The sequence below is a fragment of the Vulpes vulpes genome, chromosome 13, assembly GCF_048418805.1.
Source record: "Vulpes vulpes isolate BD-2025 chromosome 13, VulVul3, whole genome shotgun sequence".
Taxonomy (NCBI): domain Eukaryota; kingdom Metazoa; phylum Chordata; class Mammalia; order Carnivora; family Canidae; genus Vulpes; species Vulpes vulpes.
The window spans coordinates 97,168,087-97,189,677 of record NC_132792.1 but is presented as its reverse complement, the minus strand read 5'-3'; the positions used below and the strand labels follow the sequence as shown (position 1 = coordinate 97,189,677).

Genomic DNA, 21,591 nt, shown 5'->3' with positions numbered 1-21,591 from the left:
GTGTCACTGTGGGTAGCGGAGCGAGGGCTGCGTGGCCGCGAGGCGTGTGCGCGCGTGAGTGTGAGTGTGAGTGCGGGGGCGCGCGCGCTCCCCTCCCCTACTTAGCCCCCAGGTGGAGTGAGGGTGATGTGTCGGGGGTGGGGGGGGGGAGGGAAGCGTTAAAGACGGGAGGAGGATCCCCAAACGGGGCGGCGGTAGAAAGTGGGCAAGAAAAGACAACCAAAAAAAAAAAAAAAATCATCTGGAGAGGGCGGAAAAAAAAAAAAAATCCTCCGTTTGAGATCTGCATCTGGGCTGGAGGAAAAAGTTTCTGTTGTGTGTTTTCGCAAAGAATAAATATGCAAACCCGTTTGGTGCTTCTTTTCTCCTTTCTTTGGAAGAAGAAAAAAAAGTCCTCTCCGACTAGGGGGAGCAGCTTGTGCTCCTTAGAAACGTGGCCCGGGGTCCTGGCCGCGCCGGGGCGAGGACACAACGGCCGCCGCCGCCTCCCCGCGCGCCCGCCCGCCCGCCCGCGCCGCGCCGCGCTCGGGTTCGGGTTCGCCTCCGCGCGCAGCCCGCGTAAACAATCTCGGGGAGCCGGCCTGCAGCGCCCCGGGCCCGGGCCCCCGCCCCCGCTCCCGCTCCCGCCCAGAGCTCCCCTCCTGGCCCTGCCGAGAAAGTTCACCACCCCCTCGCCCCTGCTCCTCCCCGCCGCCCCCTTTGGCCTTTCGCTTTGCGCTGGGGGGTCCAGCTCTCCGTGGTCCCCGTTGGAGAAGGAAGTTTGCGGGTTACGAGTAGTGGGTTGGGGGGGGGCTCGGTAGCGGGGGGTGGGGGCGGGGGACACTGAAGTTATTGATCCGGTGGCTGTGTTGGAATGTGGCGAGGAGAGTCACGTGGCGGCCTCCTCCTCCTCCTCCTCCTCCTCCACCTTCCGAGCCTCCCCCCGGGGGAAGGCAGGGTCTGGCGGCCGCGGGGAGCCGCGAGGTCCGGCGCTCCGAGGCCGGCAGCGGGGAGGGGAGGGCGAGCGGCGGGGCGCGGGCAGGCCCGGCAGGGCGTCGGGGCGAGGCGTGGGGGGCGGCGGCGGCGGCGGCGGCCCTCGCGACCCCGGAGGCGGAGGACAAAGGGCGGCTGGTGCGCCCGCCCGGGCCCGGAGGGTCCCGCCGCGGTCCGCGCGGCCCGGCCCGGCCCCGCCCTCTGGTCCCCGGCGGCGCAGCATCCTCTTCCTCCTCGGCGGCCCGGGCCGCGGCGCCCGGTCGCCCCTGGTGCTGCCTCTCGGCGTCCCCAGGCGGCCGGCGGCCCGGGGGAAGGGTCGGGGGAGCCGGGCGCCCCGCGCCTCGCCGGTCGCCGGTCGCCGGCCGCGGTGCCTTCCCGGACTCGGTTAGCGGAGCCCTCGCGGCGCACACAAAGCCCTTTCTTCTCCGGGGAAGGGACGCGGTGGGGGAGGGAGGGCGCATTGGAACGCGGCCCCCCCCCCCCCCCCCCCCGGCACAGAAGTTTTAGTTGGAAGCGAGCTGAATCTCTGACATGGGTCTCGACACGGGTTTTTGGGTGATTTACATTCACGTGGGCCACACATTTTTCCGGGAGAGCCTAGACCGACGGCCTGAAAAGATTGCAGCGCCGACGGGGGAAAAAATAGACGCCCCGGGCGTGCGCGGGTGTCAGGGTAACGGAGGACGACGCTCGCGTCCGCGGAACGTGCCGCGGGGCTCTGCCTCCTTAAAAGTCACGCTGAGCCGAGTCCCGGGACAAACCTCTTCCTAGTCCCTTGGCAAGAAGAACTTTCCGAGTTGGATAGGACAGCGCTCGGGGGTCGGTCCGCTGTAAAGGGTTGCACAGGGGGCTCCGGAACCCTCAGGAATCCGTGAGGCTTTTTTATTTTTAAGAAGTTTATTCAAGTTTTGCACAACGGGTGGCTTTGCTTCTCCGCAGCCTCCGAGCATTTAGTTCACCCCCCTTTGGAATCAATTCATAGTTGAAGTTCTGTTGGTTGTGGGTGCACGCGTCCCCCGTGTTTCCTAAAGAGGATTCGTTCTCCTGCACTTGGGATTTTCTGGGCAGTAAGGGAAGCCCTCAGTTGGCGGTAATCGCAGGGCAATCGTGGATCGGTCGATTTACAAAATACCTAGGACCAAGACCTGTGCAGTTCTTAAGTTAATAAGCAGAAAAGAAAAGAAAAGGAAAGAATAATAATAAAAAAAAAGGCAATTGGAAATGATGAATAAAGAGGGCATGCTATTCTTTGGTTGTATGGTCGTTTGCAAGAGTATTCAACTATCTTCTCCATGAAGACACAGCATCTGTTTCTACTGCCAAGCTCTAAATAAAATATTTACATTAAAAACAAAGGTTTAGCTTCCATTTTCTGTGTGGGCACGGAGCACAGTGGTGTCCTCCTCCATCAGCTGCTTGGATGACTCCCAGAACAGCGAATGGCCTCAGGTGGGCTGGCTGAGCTTTGGGGGTGAGAAGCTGAAGACAGGAATAAAAATTGTGCCGTCCTTACTAAAGAGCTGGCTTGTTTTTTCTTCAGGGTATGCATTTACCTGGGAAAATACATATTTAGATGAGCCATGTCAGATGAGTAATTATGGTATTAGTAGCGGTTTTGGAGAAGTAGAATGGCATTCTAGGTGGCTCTTGTTAAATATCCAGCCTTTTCTTCACTATTTGCATTTTTCTCATGTCTTCCCCGGGAAGGGTCTCCTTTTTTTTTTTTTTTTTTTTTTTTTAATGTGTTTTAGGAGTCTTCTGAGTGTGTGCATTCCGGACGTTACAGTGTTTGGGAGGTCACATTCGGATCATAGAGAAGCCAGGGAAGTGTTCTGATAGACGTTCTGGCGTCACCATAATAATAAGCAAGAAGCAACACTTTGCTACCAGCAGGCATGGAAAGGCTGACTTGATCCGAGTTTCTTCTATGAAGAACTGATGAGTAGTGTGGTCACTCAGATAAAAATTCGCATTCTATCAGATGAGTGACAGTGTTTCAAAACCTTTGCAGATTACTTTATACCAACTTGGAGGAGGCATTGGAAACCATGAAAACGCAACGTGCCCTTCTAAATAAAACATGAAGTTTTGCATCCAGTTTCCAACTTGTCTCCCACATCCATACTATTTCTTTAACAAACAGGGTTTAAAAGATATTTCTGATATGGCTGTCACTTTTGATATCATAATTTGCAACTTATATCTCAGGGGAGTAGTTTACATAAGGCAGGTAAAAACATTAAAACAATATGACAGTTAAGTTTGGAGGTTTTGTTTTCAACCAAATGCTTAAAAATAAGGTCTACCAGGAAATTCTATTACTAGTTGAATTTATTTTGCCTATTCTCATAAATTTAGTATTTTGAATAAAGAATCGGATTTACTTCAAAACGATGGGGGGGGGCGGTTCTTTTGTTTGTAGCAAACTTTAATGTAATTGCCCTTGATACCCCACCTCCTCAGAGTGGGTGCCAGGTTTCTGGATGCAGTGGTGCTCGCCCTGCTTGGTCTCCTTGCCTCTCTAAAGTGGCTTGAAACTGTTAAACACCAAAAAGATTCATTTTTCTATTTGTGAAAACTGTGAAATATATTTGAAACTCTTTCACCCCTCTATCTCCCAAAGAGCTGGCATCAAAAGTCTCTCAGCCCACAAAGTCATGAAACTTACTTCGTCCTTATGCCACGAAATCTGCAGAATAACCCTTTCTGTTTAATGAGGGTTACAGCCAGTATTTAGAGGCGAGGGTGGTTAGACAATTAAACGAGTCATCCATTCTATCCCATTTGTATTATTTGGATATTTATCTCAGTTCCTGAGAGTAGACCTGGTATTTGAGGAGATCACCTGACTGAACATAGTTCTGCTGGCAGCTTGTTTTTCGGGGCAGCAAATCAGTTGCATCAAATTGGCCAATTGTGACCTATTTCTATTTTTCTTGCTGGCTCTTTATTTCATTTCTTGTGGTGCTTCTCTGATGGAAGTTTTTCGGCCATTTTACCTGATAAAAACAGGTTTTTTTTTTTTTTTTTTGAAATTTACTCCAAGAAGCACTGTAAGAAGGAAAAAGTGGTCCACTACATGAAAGGTGTGATATATTCAGTAAGAGCCAAGTTATAAAGCTGGAAGGAGAGAGGGGAGCACTTAGACATTTAAATGGCCAAGTTAAACACAGGACACAATTAGGATATCTGGACCCTCAGGTGTTCATAAACCTGTACCAGGGGCCTCAGGAGAGAAATGGTGGGAACCAGGGAGAAAGGGAGCCCCCAAAGTATGTTGTTTAACTTGGCTGTCACAGTAGCTAACCCTTTGTAATTTGGCACATTTTGAAGTTATCACACTTAATGATTGACCTTTTTCCTTTTTCCCCATTTACCTTCTTTTGTACTTATAACGCTATTTTGAGAAGAAGTAATTTATTAGAAATATAATGAAGTGGCAAAAATGTAGCCCTCAATTTACAGAAGAAATGTAAACTATAGAGTTTGAATGAAAAGGCAGTGCATTTTAAGTCCATAACCTTTTGAAAGTCAGAAAACCTATCTATTAGGCTGTATTCTCCAGTGGAAAGGCTCTCAAAATTGTAGGTGTTAAAAAAGCCATCTCAAGGAGCTTGTACCAGCCCCTAACTGAAAAGAAATGTTAAATTCTCCAGTCCTTAAACACATTTCCCTGTGTTTTTCGGAGACAAAATATATTTTCTTACAGGTAGACATATATATTATATATTGAAAAGGTGCATTCTCTTATTATCCATGCATTTTAGTCCTTAAAAAAAATAACCTTATCACTAGAGATTCAGTTTTGGTTTTGGAAATGAAGCCATAGTGAGAAAAAAAGCCCTGAATCGTATGTGAAAAGACAGTTGTGTTAAGACAGTGTAATAGTTTGCTTTCAGTTAAAACTTACTATATAGCTTTTCCCTCAAAATTATTTTTAGAGAAGCTAAGCATGACTCCCTTTTTTAATAACTAGATTTTAACCTAAGGTGAGCTTTAAAAAATACTAAGAAGATATCTATAGATCTCTATCTATATACTCTTTTTCATGGTGGTGAGGGCGGAATGCTCTACTAATTGTGCGACACACAGCAATGTATGCTTTTACTTTTGGACTTGGATGCTAAAAAGCCTGATTCTTGGAGACTGCAGAAGCTCAGTGTTTGACATCCATACCCCCCTTCAGACAGTTGCACTTGTTCTTCTGTTCATCTATCAAGCAGTGACTGTTTCTTCCCTCTACCACCTCTAAATTATACTGACTAGATGTTGAAGTCATTAAATTGATTACAGTCCAATCAGTAGACAATCCGACATAAACAAAAACAGCAATTACAGTTGGCAAGAATCCCACGAGTGCTAGTCAAAGTTCCAGAACTGATGGTCCAGTGAGTCTTTTCCAAAACGCCGGATTTCACGATTTTAGCAGTTCTGGCAGCATCTTTTTAAAGGGAGGGCACAAAAATTCATAAGATTCCACTTGGCCTTAAAAACAAAAACATCTGTTTGATGCATGAGTGGATTGTTAGCTTTTATTATCCAGCCAAAAAAGGGCAAAAAATAGGATATTGAACATAAAAGCATACATGTAAAAATGAAATTACAAAGGGATTTGAGATTAGCAGCTTTTTATAAAGCTAGCTGTTAATAATATTTTCTTTTTTGTTTTGCCAGGGTATTCCCACATCCCTTAAAATCCATTGTAGTTATTGACAGCCGTGACATCTAATAGTGATGACAGAATTTTTCAACTTTTTGCTGCCAGTAATTGTACTTCTTTTTACTTGCTTTTTTTTTTGGGTCATTGCAAGTCTTCTTGCATTTTTGTAGATTTCTTTTCATCATATAGGAACATTTTTGCTCCCCTCTTTTATTTTTAAAGAAAGTCTGTGAGAATTGACTAGTCTGGTGAATTCTAGTGAAATACTTGTTGACATAAGTTGAAATGTGATATTGAGTATACTTGCTTGAGTTTTCATTTTGATGTAAAACCATGCAACAAGGAGAAAGAGTTTTTGATAGTAGAAAAGAGCAGTTCTACCAAGATCAATTAAGAATTTTATGAAAGTTCTGCTTTTTCTGTTACTGTGGTTTATTAATTCACCTAACAGAATTCACATTGCTGGCTTTAATGCCATTAATTCTGTTGCCATAGAATACATTCTTTATGGATGGTTTTAATAGATACCATGTTGGGTTTTTAGTTATTTTTAAGAGAAAATAATTTTCAGACTTGGAACACTTGCATCGTATTTTAGCAGTCCTACGGATTGTTAAAAACGTAAATATTGTCGTTAGGTAGTAATAATCTGTTAAAGAACGCTTTTGAATTGAATGAAATTTTGATATGAAGGCTGATATTCCAAATCAAACCTCTGGCTAAGTATTTTCCCAGATGTATTTAATTTTTTTTCTACGTTGACTCCTGTTGTGCTGTGAAAGGTGAAAGTTCTGTGGAGAGGATGTGTGCAACTTTCTAATCCCATTTCAATTAAATATGAAATATGTTCCTGTTTTTTGTTTGGGGATTACAAGGTGCACTAGCTGGGACTGCATACCTTTTTTTGTTGTGGTGAAAGTGTACTTGTCTGATTTAAAACACGTTCCGCAACAATGTTATTATAATGCAATTAAAACTTAAACATTAAAGTTAACATTAGTAAATTTAAATAGCTCTGTTATAGTATTAATCAAATAGTGTAAGGAAAGCTTTTAAATGGTTTAAATAATTATGCAACTCTTGGCATAAAAGCCTGACACACAAGATAAATCTTTGAAAAGTAAGTAGAATCGTGGTTTTTTTTTTTTTTTTTTAAACTTTAATTTTAGGCAGCTTGGGCTTTTAGCATGCATCACATTCCACCTCTAGTATAAGTAATTATGCCAGTTTAGTAATTATTAGAGATGAAAGAAATTCAGTAAGAAACGAATTCTTTAAAACTTCAGTAGCTTCAGTTTTAGCAGGGATAATGATCAAGCAGCAGTTATCCAGCTGCCTGGGGACCCTGCCACAGCTACAAGCACTGGGCTGATCTTGGGGGTATCATTATTATGGCAGCACACACTATAGTTGGCATTTCTACTCTAGATGTCTGATAGTAGAGGTTTATAATTTGACCATAAAAAAAAATCTGGATTCAAATATGACTGTCTAGAAACTCCCCCTTCTTAGGAGATTAAAAAAAAGTGCCTATACACCTAAAAATTATTATTGGACACCATATATTTTCATTTTATAAGATAGTAAATAATTTTTTAAATCTTCAAAGGAAAACTATATGTAAATCTGTCATTGCATGTATATATGTGTTGAGAATGTATTGAGCATTTTAAGTCTTTGTTTTCAAGTGCAGATGATTTGGTTTGGAAGGCATATAGGATTCATTTGTGAGCATAGCTTTCAAGCTGATGATGGTCAAGTGACTGACCATCAGAATATTTGTTTTCATAATAGTATAGTTTGTTGGAATCACATTTTGGTATTTTGGTTAAAAGAAAAATTTTTTATTATGTATTTTAAAACAAAAGATCTCAGTGCCTTGGTTATCACAAGTCAGTAGGAGAGGAACACATAGGTGGTGTGCACACACACAAATATACTCTAATGTTCTATTTGGCATACATTTTGCTCAGCAAATCCATATGAGTTAACCACTGTTTAAGGGAAAAATTGGATTGAATTGGATTTTGCCTGATAGAAATTGGTATCATTGTGAGGAATATAATTTCCTTTTAGAAATTAAAACACTACCATTGAGTGTCATTACTTCACTATTTTTTTTTTTTAACCACCTTCTTTCAGTCTCATGATTGGCTTTTTCCAAAATTTCTTGTCCCATCAGTGTACTGTGAGAGATATATCAAGATGGAAACTCCTTTACCTGATGGGAACAAAAGAAATACGTGGCTCTCATTCTTGAGTACAGACAGTCCCATGTATTCATACAAAATATGTTTGTGAAGACATGGGAAATGAAGAGTCCATAAGGTGAATGATAAGTCGCTATACTATAGGGGGTGCCGTGACCAGGAATCTCACATACATTGTGGTGTTTTAAACTATATATTGACTTCCAGAAACAACTCTAGCATTTTATCGTGTTCTTTAATATTATTATTTTTCTTCATGGTAAAACCAGATTAAGATCTCATAAGTGCACAAGTAAAACTAAATAGTAATTACTTTTAACATTCCTAATGATTTAGCTTGTCTCAATTGTTTTGAGTTTGTTAGACATATGTTTTCTCTCACTAGTATCAGACTTTTGTCTTTTCTTATTTTTATACATTGAAAAAAGGCAATTAAGTATTCACAAAGAATACTCCACTAAGTGGCAATGAAGCCAAAACAGAGCTATTGGCTGGGAGGTTGTGCTGTCATGAGTTCATTGGAATGTTTTGTTCATTGGCTGATGTACGGAGTCTGAAGTCACTGTGTGTATCATGTAGGATGGTTGGGGCTGTCAATGTGCAGTAAGAAAAGTTAGACTGTTTGCAGAGGCAGGGGTTAAAAAAAAACAAACTGTGAGCTCCAGAGAGTGCATATTAATTCCTGGAAAGAGTAGAGAATAAAAACAGAAACAATTAGGCATGGTCATAAGTATTGTGACTTGGGTATTAGTACTAGTAGGAAGATGGTTACAGAGTAGAAAGGGCAAGGGGGCCAGCTCTCATGTGCGGTCTGAACTTTTTTGGCAAGCCACTTAACCTCTGTTCTCTAGGATTCAGATTTCCTCTCTGTAAAATGAGGGGGCTCATTTCATCATTTAACAAGGGTTTCTGCCCTCCCTCCCGTGTTTATTTTGTTCCTGGCCTTATGCTAAATTCTGAGAATTAGGCTGTGAACGAAGCAGACATAAACCTTGCTCTGAGGAGGCTTCTGGTCTAGAAAACTGGATGAGATTTTAAATATCTTCCTTGCTTTTTAATTTAGGGAAGGAAGCAAAGCAAGTAAGGAGAAAGAGATACATGTACATGATATATTTGCTTTCTCAGCAAGTTAAGTCAGTTAAAAAAGTTAGATAAAATGGATTACAAAACATTGTTGGCACCAGAAGTTGGTGAGCTATAATTTTTAAGAATAGTGAGCAATGTTTCCTCTTAAAATTAAAAGGTAAAAACGCTCATTTGAACTGAAACCACTAAAGACAATATATAGAATATTCCCATCTCTTTTGGATTTAGGCCATTGACTTAGCAATATCTTTTACCCCCCCCCCCCCGCCCAAAAAAAAAAAAAAGATTTGGATAACATTATTGAAAGTTAATTGTGTGATATTAACGTTTATCTTTAAAAATAATCAAAGATTTATGTCATCCTTTAAGATAATTGAGAGTATGTATGATGCTGATATTAAAAAACCCAGCAACACCAAACTTCAGTTAGGAATCCCTGCCATATAAAATTGAGGTGAAACAAGTCACAAGGAACTCATTCCATTAAATATTCAGGAACAGAACACTAAGGAATGAAACAAGTTGGTATTGAAAAGTCCATAGCGCAGGTTTGACTATTTCTCCCCTGGGAGACAGGTGAATGCTTTGAAATAAACTTTTGCAGAATCATAAATCTTAAGCATAAGACAATTTAGAGATAATGATATTGGGTGTCTTGATGGTCTTCATGTTCAAAGATGTGAGTGCTGAATGAATGGTGATGGTGGAGTGTAACTGACCGAAGAAAAAGATGATCAACATGAAATCCCTTTTGCCTCCTCCAAAATCATATAGGTCATTTACATAAGTATTGCATCATTATACCAAATTTTTAATCTTCAAAATAAAACCATTACAAGATAATAACACCATTTTATAGCTTCTGTTAAATGTAACTGTTTTTTATACTTGCTGATTTGCATATTTAAAACCCAGTCTGAGTGTGATGGGCTGGCAACCCCTGGGATGGCGCCCTAGCTCTGTCTTTGCCTCTGTGTCCCTTGGCCAGGAGAATGCTCAGCCAGGTACCTGACTTATACTTCGTGCTCAGTAAACTTCGAGGAACTAAAATCACTTCATTTCTTGCGGAAGGAATGTGTTATTGCCTTCTGATTTCCTTCTATCTCTGTCACTGTAGAATTCTCATATTGAAGAAATTGTAATTCTTGCAAGTTGATCAATAATTCATATTAATGGGGCAAGCATGCTTTTTAAGTTGTGAACTTGATTGAGTTGTAGCTAATGGAACAAAACCAAACAACAGAGGTGAGATGGTCTTACTTTCCACTATGATTTCTTGTTCAGACCCCCTATATAGGGAGCTGATATAGAAGAACACATGTATCACCTACTGAACCATCCACAGGGCTTTTATAAGAAATCTGACTACATCCAAGTTTTGGAATTTCCATACAGCAATTTGTAGTTTCTAAATGTGAGCATAGGGCCAGTGACCAGTTCCCCTCACTAGGAGTTTGTCATGTCTCACTGGGAGGACCTCTAACAGCCACAGCCACAGCCACTTTGGACTAGAAATCACACACTAGTGAGTGTGTGACCAACTCTGTTTGCCTGGATGTTTGCCGTGGGATGGCTATGAACCTGCAGCAGTACAAATGTTTGAGCCAAGGTCAAAGTGTGTTGCTTTAAGGACAGCATTTTAATTTAGTTTGACTTTTGTTGGCTGGTCATCTTCAATTCATGTTCATCCGTTTGCCCAGATGCTGGTATCATTTTCATATAGCAGCATGGCCCAAACCTTTAATGATTTTCACAGCTTCACATTGAATCTCCTCTAGACTTAGATTGTGAATTCACAAGTCAGTTTTGTACAACAATAAAGACTTGAATATTATTTTCATTTCTTAAGACTCATCCCTCATCTTCTGTGAGGCTTTTTCAGACCCACCCGACTTAAAATGACTCTTCTCTTTATCATTCCCTTTATATGGTCACATACCATAGAAACCATAGCTCTAGGTTGGTTTTCTGGTTTGTTGAGAAGCCCTCTGAGAGCAGGGCTGTCTGTCTGTTCTTTTCTTTTCTTTTCTTTTCTTTCTTTTCTTTTCTTTTCTTTTCTTTTCTTTCTTTTCTTTTTTTTCTTTTCTTTCTTTCTTTCTTTCTTTCTTTCTTTCTTTCTTTCTTTCTTTCTTTCTTTTTCTTTTTCAAGATTTACTTATTTGAGAGAGATCTGAGATAGTGAGAGAGAGCACAAGCTAGGGGTGGGGTGGGGAGAGAGAGAAACAGGCTCCCCACTGAGTGAGGAGTCTGATGCAGGGCTCCATCCCAGGACACCGGGATCATGACCTGAGCTGAGGGCAGATGCTTACCTGACTGGAGCCACCCAGGTGCCCAAGGACTCTGTATTTTTTTCTTGAATTCCCATAGCCTAAAACTAGATGGTAAACAAACAGATGTAAAAGTACACAAGCAAATGTAGTAATTCAGTCATCTGTTTCATCAACAGATACTGCACACTTATCTTTTACCAGTCTAGGAGTGCTTAGAGTTGGGGATGCTATGAAGGAATTACAACCAGGCAGTGGAGGAAGCACATTAGATGGACAATTAAATAGACACTAATAATTTACAGTCATGTGAAAGGAAAGTACTGGGTGTTATGAGAACATTTCACAGATATCAGTGAGGTCAGGGAAGGATCATAGAGGAAGCACTGTCCAACCAAATCTGAAGTTTAATATATATTTTAAAGATTTTGTTTATTTGAGAGAGCAAGCATGAGTAGGGGGAGGAGCAGAGGGAGAGGTACAAGCAGACTCCCTGCTGAGCACAGAGTTCTGAGGAGGAAGTTGGGTCCTAGAATCCTGAGATCATGACCTGAACTGAAGTCAGACACCTAACTGACTGAGTCACCCAGGCACCCCAGGTTTAATATGGGTTTGAATGAAAACTATTGAATATGGTCATGAATTCTATAGGAATTTCTAGTTGAGCATCAATTATGTGTCAGGTGCTAAGGATATAGTAAGGAACAAGTCAGACCCAGTTAGTTGCTTATGGGTTTCATGAAGCTCACAGTCTGTGAAGACTTACTGAGGTGATTCTTTGTTTCCCTCGTAATGTTTAATTCCAACCTGTACTTAGTTTTGCAGCAGTAGTATACTTTCAGTTCATACAAGTGACATTTCTTTTATATTATTTGCACTTGGCTAACTTGTGTGTAAGTTCAGATCATCCTTTATATATGGGCCTGGTTTTCTTGCTTTTAAGTGAACTACCCTGACTGCATCTGTTGAGTTTTTCATCATTAGATCTACTCATTCTTGCAAACATCTGGATTTCTTTTCATTCTTATAATGCTATCTAAATACTGGAAATAACTCACTTATTTTGGTATCATAAGACAATTTAACAACTCTCCTCTATTTGGCCTCTTGGATACTTAGGAAAATATATTCAAATTGTGCAATATGTTTCTGCTTATGATCTTTGCAAATTCTTAGCACACTTTCCACATCAAGGAGCTCAGTAAACACTAGTATAGGACAGTACATCAACAATCTGATTCCTTATTTGTATGTTCTGTATAGTATATTCTGTAATTGAAAACTTACATAGAGAAACTGGAAGATCGTAAAAAAGTTAATCTACCTACCCAAACTTTTCAACTCACATTTTTAAGATATTTTCTGTTGTTTTGATTCCTAATAGCATTATTCACAGAGTCCCCCCAAACAGTCTCAGAGCAGATGTTTGAAGCCTCTGCCACCATTCATGCAATTCTCCAAGCCAAGTCTGAGTAAGATGCATCGACACCCTGGACAGGCTAATAATGTTAGCCTATTCTTCCAATTGTTCTTTCAATATCTGTTCCACAGTTTTGAGAGGATGAGGATTCTAGTGATAATGTCTTTAGACATATACATGTGCGTCATTTGGGTATCTTTCTTTCCCCAACCAAAGTAAGAGCTGTCTGTGCTGCCCTCCTTAAATATATTTCCTAGGAGTCCCTCCATACCAACTGAGGACCTCTTTTTTATTCTAACAACTCTGTACTACCCACGGCATGATGTTCCTTCATTCCACCCTCCTCCTGCATGGCCATCAGCTTGTTTCTGTTTATTTACTTCTCTTTTGCTTGATTTACTATTTACAGATGTTGCTTCAATAAGCATATACACGTTCTTGCTGACATGTATGATTATATAAATGGGATAAATTCCCAAAAATGGGATTGTGGGGTAAAGGGAACATGAATTTAACATCTTGATAGATCTTGCCAGGGTGCCCTCCACAGAGGTAATTCTAGTTCACACTGCTGTTAACAGCAGGGTTAGAAAGGATCTGTGTTTAAATACTTCATCTTTACTAATGTGACTTGTGAAACAAGCAAACTGGTATTTCATTGACATTTTAATTAGCATTTCTATAATTATGAGCATCCTTTCCTATGTTTATACATCATATGTATTTATTTTTCTGTGAATTGTCTTTGTATTTCCTTGGATCCTTTTATTCTTTGGTTTGAAAGCAGCTCATATTAATAAGAAAATTAGTCCTTTGTCTGACTTTTGTGTTGCAAATATTTCCCCATTTTGACTTTGTGGGTGGTAATTTTTTTCTTTTGTTGTATGGAAGTTTAAAATTGTTTATTTTCAATTTTGTCAGTGCTTTCCCTTGTAAGTAACAGATTTTGTGTCTGACATAGAAAGTCTTTTTTCTTTTCTGATATTTCTTTTAGTTTTTAGTTTTGTCTTTCCCATTACTCTGGCTGAAGGGTCTTGTCTGTGCCCTTCTGCCCCTGTATTCCCAGCACGTAACCACATTTCTAGAAATATAGTAGGTGCTTAGCAAATATTTAGTTAGTAGGTCAATATAGTATGGTGGTTAAGAGCATGGCTGTTAAATCAGACACCCTATCTTGAAATTCTAATCTGGTTGACCTTGGGCAAATGATTATATCACTTTGGACTACAGGTTCTCTATCTGTAAGTGAGGGTAATATTAGTACCTAATTTATTGAGTTTTTGTGAGAATTAAGAGTTAATTTATAAACTCTCAGAATAGTATCTGGGCAAATGAGAAGTACCTAGTCAATGGTTTTTACTCTTACTCTCAGAGTTTTCTGTCTTGTGAGGAAACTCTTCCTTCCATGGTATACAACCCTTTTCTATTCTAGAAAATTCCTTTTTGCTGTGGTTCAGGAGTAGGGATTTCTAGGTATCCATGTGGCTGCACACAGCCTTTTCAGAGGCTTGTCTTGGGTGGGTTCCCTGCAGATATCTTTGCTAGGCTGAGTGTGTCATGGCTAGCTAGCTCTTTCACACTGGTCAAATTAGCACCTTGTTCTAAGCTCCATTTTGCTTTGCCAATGTAGACAGAGTTCTGAAAGAAAAATTCCTATAGAAATTCCAATTAAAAGATAATGGAAACATAACGTGGAGCTAATTAATTTTAGAGCCTCTGCCATCTTTTTGGTAAGTCAGGTCTGTGTCTTTGAGGTTCTTTGCAAAAGGGCCAATGCTAATTTGCAAAGGTAGACTAATTGTTCTTGGGAGAGGAGCTAGAGACAAATAATTCACATATCATTATGAAAGTTTAATCATAGTAGATTTATTAATAATCCTTAAATTAAAAAGGTAAATCTGGGCTTGGGTTTACAAAAGAATTAGCTGAACAAGGGGATGATTTTCTACATCGCCATACTCATCAGTAAGTTTATCTAGAAGCATTTTCTTCGTGGCTTCAGAATGGAATTCACTGTTGTCTAGAAGTATTTGTGAGTACAGAGTGTGAAGATGGAAGGAGAACACAGGAATGCACATCTGCTGTTAACTATGAGTCCGTATCAGACTGTGTCTAGCCACTGCTTTAATTTTATGTGAAACTTTATTTTGGGGCAGATTGTCTGAAATTTCTTTGGTGTCTAACTTCTTCTCCATTCTATTCTGCAGTAAGTCCTAACAGCTCATTTTGCTTTATTTTTATTTCTGTGGCCTCTCCCTGCTCATTTGGTCACCAGTTCTACTTTGTTTAGCTCACAAAATCATCCAGTCCCCACTCCAAGACGCTGGGCTCCAAGGGTCCCTTCAGGCTCAAGAAACCCAGCCATTGGCCTCTGGTTGACCTGCGCACTCATCAGTCTGCTGATACTCTGTGTGGGCACTACCATCTCTTTTTATTGTAACGAAATTATAACTGTCATAAAGTTGTCTTTCTATTAGGACAAAGCCTAAAACCTTAATGTATCCAATCAGATGACTTTCAGATAGCCATTTATACTTTTTTCCCTTCAACCTTAATGCTAAATGAAGTGAAAGAAATAGTAATGAAAATTGGAGTGGAGAGAGTCAAGAGGATTGTACGAGGCTGCTTTTAATGAGTGGGATATCCTCACTTTGTGAGTGACAAAAGAAATTCCACGTTGAGATATTTTAAAATAAATGTTCTAGAAGACACTTTGGGAAGGATGTTTTGGGCTAAGGTGGTAGTTTGGGCTGAACTACCCCATTTCAAGTCACACTAGGACATTGTGACACAATAGGGAGGAGAGTCTTAGTCTCTTGATTTCTGGTTGTAGGAATTGCCTTTCATGGAAGTAAACATTCTAGACCGTGGAAGGAAAAGTGTCTTTCCCCACCCCTCTCAGATTCTTTACAAAAGCCCAAATCTGGGGCTCACTCTCTGGGAGATCACCTTCCTTATTCTAGTTTTAGCTGTCAGGAAATCAAGCTTTTAGTCCTGGAGGTACAACCAACATGTGTCCCAGTGAGTTGGCCTAAGGGACCCAGTGCCCAACGGGCCTGTGTTTGAATCCCACATGTTGTCAAACCTCTGTAAGCCTTTTTCTTACCAATAAAATGGTGAGAATCTACTCACAAGACTGTTGTGTCAGGTAACAAATGTAAGGCACCTAATATGTGTCTGGCTCTTAGCAAGTTACTAACTCTTAGCAGCCTTTTATTTTGGATGCAATTCCTAGGGCCCCTGAGGAAGCACGCATCTTTTAACCCCTTTACGTTTCCCTCTTCTGCGAAGTCCTGAGGTGGGACACAGTTCTGTGGCTTGCTTGCTTCTCTGTGTCCTGCAGAAAATCTTTCCCCTTTTGTAGACAGCCTGAGAGAAATTGTACCAATTTTTATATTAAACTTTTAGGAACCGTTCTCTACAATAAAAGAGGGGTAGTGGATGTGAATTCACTATGGAATATCCTCTGCATTTGGGAACCCCTAATGTTTCCAAAAATACTGTGCATTTCATTTGATCTAAAGTGAATCTTATGTCAGTTATTATTATTCCAATTTTATGGATGAGAAAAATGAGGCTCATCCAGTTAGCATGGCTGAAGTAGAAAAAGAATGTAGACTTCTGGACTTGAAAATGGGCAGTCTTTAATCTCATAATTTTCAAACAGAAGGAGCCAGGACCAATCTTAAGCCCAGTCAAGAGGTGGAAAGAATTAATCCCCTGGCCTCTGAGTTTCTCCTCTGCTGTTCCCTATCCTTTAAGTATTTAGATGTCAGTACCCTCCCCTATTACACCTCCCCTGAGAAAGTTACTTCTGCAAGAAAAAAATATATTAGTCAGTTATACCTGAAAGAGAATTAAAAGCAGTAGAAACCTGACAAATCCCTAATTGTGTGATTAAAGTCTTTGGCTTCTGATAAAAGCATTGAGGGCCTCAGAAAGCTGATCTGGGAGGTATTGTAGAGGAAGTAGTGCTGGGGTGCTGGAGTGAGGGATCCAGGAGTGTTTTCTCATCGCTGGTAAAACCTCGATCCAGGAGTGTTTTCTCATCGCTGGTAAAACCTCAACGGAAAGGCCCCCTTACAGAAGCTGAGTAGACTTTCAAAGGCCTTCCTCTAGATACTCTCACTCAGACGTCAGGAGATTTGCTAGGATGGAGCCCACCAGTCTGAGTTATAGGAAAAAATGAGTGATAGTTGTGCCTGTAAAATTTTAACAATGCATAGGACTTTGGGTTGAATAGCCTCCTGATAATGTCACATTAGCTGTTTCAAATACACTGTGTGGAGAAGCAAATTCTTATTTCCACCTGGCATGTTACCACCCTGAAGCAATGTCTGTTTTCTTTGAAAGATGCCACTTTTTCATACATATTTTCTTTGTGCTATAAGGAGATGGACACAGCTGTTGGGGACAGGTTGCCCCAAGGACTGATGGGACATTGGTGTCATCCATGGAAGATTTTGGGCATGACACGTCACCATTCCCCCCAAAAATGATTTCAATTCTGAAGTCTTATATACGGCATTTTAGAGATGGCACTTACTTTTTTTTTTTTTTGGTAGTGTTGACTGAAAAGGAAGTTTCAAAAGGATTGGATTTTTCAAAATTAAAAGCAGCAGTCATAGGATTGTTAGATTAGATCCCTTGTTATTCTTTTAAGAAAATAGGATGAGATCTGGCCCTTCTAGTTCACCGTCTGAGATCATGCATGCTCTTTCCCCATGTGTATTTGCTTAAAATGATGTTTGTGAATTATATACATACACGCACACATATGTATATTTATCTGCTTATTAAATCACATGGTAAAAGAGAAAAATGATTAAATATAGGCACTTATTTGTCAGCCATTCTCCCTGATATGTGATTGATTTAGTTAATTTTACTTTATGCATATTTGGAGATTATCTGATAATATATCATCATTTAAAATATGTTTATATATAACATCAATACTATAAAAATATTTAATATATGCTCACATTATCTTGACAGTTCAAGATTGAAACAATATAAGTGGGAACATATTTCCACAAATGACTATTAATTTATAGTTACTAAGATAATGGCATACACGTTCACTTTCAGTTCTATCTGGGTAGCTCTGTAAATTGTGTATTGATTATGCTAATGGCATTGGTGTCTTTATTACTTGTCTGCAGATACATGCAGATTGAATTCACATTTGGCAACGTTGTCATTCTGTAGAGATGAAAGCGCATTTTTAAAATCTGTTTTTTGGAGAGATTGAGTTAAAACTAAAGAAAAACATTAATTGAATGCATATGGAAACTTAAGGAATTGTATTCTAGGAAATGAAAAGTGCAGTTAAAAAGTTAAAAATGATGCTGTTATATTTCCTTTGTTTCATACTCATTAAGGGAAGTGTTGCAGAAATGGTATTAATTCAATAATGATCTATTTTTATAGTTTATTTTTAGTTATGTGGCTTTTCTTGTTTTGTTTATCAGGCTGAAGGAACCTTAGACATTTAGGGTTGCATGTGTTTTGAAATTTATTAGCCCAACTAGAGGAGAACAGAATGAATTTCTTTTTTTCCCCCAATTATACATAAATTTTCTTGTATTTTCTAATAGCTCATAAGTCATAAATCACAGCCCCACTTTTTGCTCTGATCTTTCATTACACAACATGTACCTATTTGGTAGGATTTTTCTCTCTCCTTTTTCCTCTTCTGCTTAGCCGTCATGGTACCAAAGAAGTTGTTTAGAAACCACTTTTTTATTTTCCTGAGGATGACTTCTTAGAAATGTGGGCTTTCCACTGTGTGCCAATTAGGAAAGAAAATTAAAAAAAAAATCTTTAAAATATTTGTTTTCAAAGCAGTTTCCACTGTATTGTAATTAGAGTTGGATCCCCATTTTGTTTGAGAGCCAATAGGAGTGGCTAAAGGTAAAAAATAAAAAAAAAGAAAAAAAAAACAACGAAAGTTTTCATATTCCTGGGTGATATATGTCCATGCAACAGGATATTAAAAGTCCCAAATTTTATGTCTAATTCACAACCTTGAGACAAATTCAGTTGTGCTGGTCTTTCAAATACAAGATTTAAAATTTAGAAGAGGAACTTCCCAAATTAAAAAAGAAAAAGAATAAAAGAAAGTCACTAACCAGAAGAACTGAGTGAAAATACAGGATTGATTTTTGTGAATGAGATTGGAGTTTATCTTCTCAAAATGTAAAGATGAGCACTGCTACATTTCAGCAAGCATTTCTTGTTCAAAACAAAACACTGTCCCCCTAAGCTAGTGTTTCAGTAATTGTTGAGATAGTTAACTTTAAGTGTTGAATTCGGAAATACTGTTACAATTGGATTGGTGTTATCTAAAATAACTGAAGTAATAAGGATAGTCAGTGGAAGTATCAAAAAGTATGATGTCTGGAATACAAAGGCTTTTTGCCCCGATTTTCTTTTGCTGGGATGGAGTCATGCTTCCCGTCTGGGCTTCTATAGCTGCAGGTTATTTGTTATATTTAAAGAGGAAATAACTAGACCCTTTCCCAAACATCCAAGTGTCTAATTCCTAGTTCCAAGTATGTTTCACTAGTGATCGTAGTTGTCTGAATAAACATTTTGCAGTATTGCCGAAGAAAGAGATGTTAGAATCAATTACTGTTTTTGTCTTTAGTCAAATTTTGGATTTGTTTTCCCTTGGCTTGGTGTATGTTTGAAATAAGACTAAAGTAAAAGGAATCTCACCAAAGGTCTAAGTCCCCAGAGGTGTCATGGGGGCCGTTGCCAATCTCTTGCACTGGATTAAAAAGTTAGCTGGTATGATTGTGGTAGTTCTGGCCAATCTCTCTCCAGTTTCCACTTTGGTGGGATTATGGATAAAAGGCAAACTCTGGGTGTGAACATAGTGAGAAAAAGCAAGCCATTAGCCTCCATTAATACACCTGTTTTAAAACCAAGACAGATGGGGCACCTGGGTGGCTCAGTGGTTGAGCATCTGCCTTTGCTCAGGGCGTGATCCCGGAGTCCCAGGATCGAGACCCATGTTGGGCTCCTTGCATGGAGCCTGCCTTTCTTGTCTCTGCCTCTCTCTGTGTCTCTCATGAATAAATAAATAAAATCTTAAAAAAAAAAAAAAAACCAAGACCGCACGCACATTCATCTCCAGGAATGGTTCTCCTGCAGCTAGTGGCTGGCAGTCATTAGATGGCTCTGCACTTTCTTCTACCCACACTCAGGGCTAAGCCGTTCCTGCAGTGGCTCCCTGGCTCTTTTTTCTGCCATTGACTGTTGGCACCTGATTCCCACCTTTCTGGCTGACCTCTTGCTCCAGGTCTGGAACCCTACCCTACCCTCTCCATTTCCAGTGGGGCATCTTTCTAAAAGGGAATCAGTCACTCACCTTCAGTCCTGACTGGAGGGCCTCCTATCGTGCTGAAGTTAGCCTGTGAACGTTTAGCTCACAATAGTTGCTTGGCAGTCTAGCTTCTTTTCCAACCTCCTCTCTGCCAAGGCTCCCCCTTTTTTCCCACTCTATCTGTCCGGCCCCCCCCCCCCCCCATTGGAATAGCATAGAAAAACTTGCACTTCCTGGAAGGCATCACGTGGTTTTACGCATCTGTATGCCTTTACGTATGTTTCCTCTATTTGGAGACCCATTTTCTACTTGTCCTTGGGGCTCCCATCCTTTCAAACCTAGACCAAGCTGGTCTTCTTTAGATAGAATTTTCCTGCTCTGCTTTATGTGATTTAAATGCCCCTGGTGTGTGGGCTTCTTCATCTAAGGACTCACCGGGGCCTTCTGCCCTCATCGATTTGCTCATCTGCCCCCATCCCCACTGGAGCTTGCCAGCCCTCTCATGTAATGGCCTATGCAGAAAAACGCTAAGTTTTGATGACATAAGTGGGCAAATGGGAAGGCAACAGGCCCCCAGTTTCCCATTATCCCCAGCTGTAAGTGGTCGCTTTGACAGCTGAATGAAATATCCTCCAACACTTGACTAGACCCACTTTTGACCTGCCTGTTGGGAAGCTCTGCAGCAACCTGTAGGCTCCTTGGGACAAGGACCAGGTCTTAGGCTTTGCATCTCCAGGCCCTTAACCAGATGCCTATTCCTAGCTTAGGCACTCAGTAAACATTTGCTTGCTGAAGGTGTGACCAGGCAGGCCTTGTAATTCAATTTGAAAGTTAAAGGACTTTAAGGCAGGAATGCATTGATGAATACTCTATATGAAAGTTGGAGTGCTCACACTGCTTTTTTCTAATTTTCTCATTAAGGATAATGGGGGAAGAAAATTGGGGTAGGAATCTGATCAGAAGGGGAGAAACTTTTTATTTGGTTCCAAAGAGTCTGTGTATGGTTCTCTGTGTGTGTATGTGTGGTAGTTGTTGTTTTTAACCTCTCCCAAGGCGAATTTCCTCCCACTTAGCATCTTCCTGCAAGGAATTCCATTGTAGGTAGAAGAGTGGTAATAAATTCACCTTTGGCATGTTCTCCTTGATAATAGTGCATCTGTGATATTTCTCTTTGGTCTTCAAGGACTGCAATAGACCTGTAGTACAATCAAGCAACACTGCGGAAATTCTAAATTCAACAGCATGATTTTGTTTAATATAGAGAGCATTCTGTCTGAGAAGATTTTATGGACAAAGGAAAGAACAAGCACATGAAAGGGGCTTTTTTTTTTCTTTTTTCTGTAAAGCAATTTAATAACTTTCAGAGCATAGAGTGGTTACAAATAAACATTGCAGAAAAAGTAAAAAAGCACATTTTTATCCTTGACCGCCTGAGCTCTTCAGACCTGTTGGTGCCAGACAGTTGCTGCTGATGGCCGGCACTGTCCCAGCAAGCTGAGAACTGGGTTTGGGATGTATAGCTTTGGCCACCGCACTGGTTGCTTTTGTTTTTGTTTTGTTTTGTTTGTTTACCTTTTCTTGACAGTAGAAACAAATGAGGGAGCAGACCAGCAGGCGGGTGTGGGCCAGACGGCTGTGCAGTC

The 21,591-nt window shown here is 40.5% G+C and overlaps 1 protein-coding gene across 8 annotated transcripts in view; it reads left to right on the top strand.

Annotated features, from left to right (window-relative positions):
* The window catches only part of ZNF521 (zinc finger protein 521), a 275,219-nt gene that overhangs the window by 1,487 nt on the left and 252,141 nt on the right, over nucleotides 1-21,591 (top strand). The window lies entirely within an intron of this gene.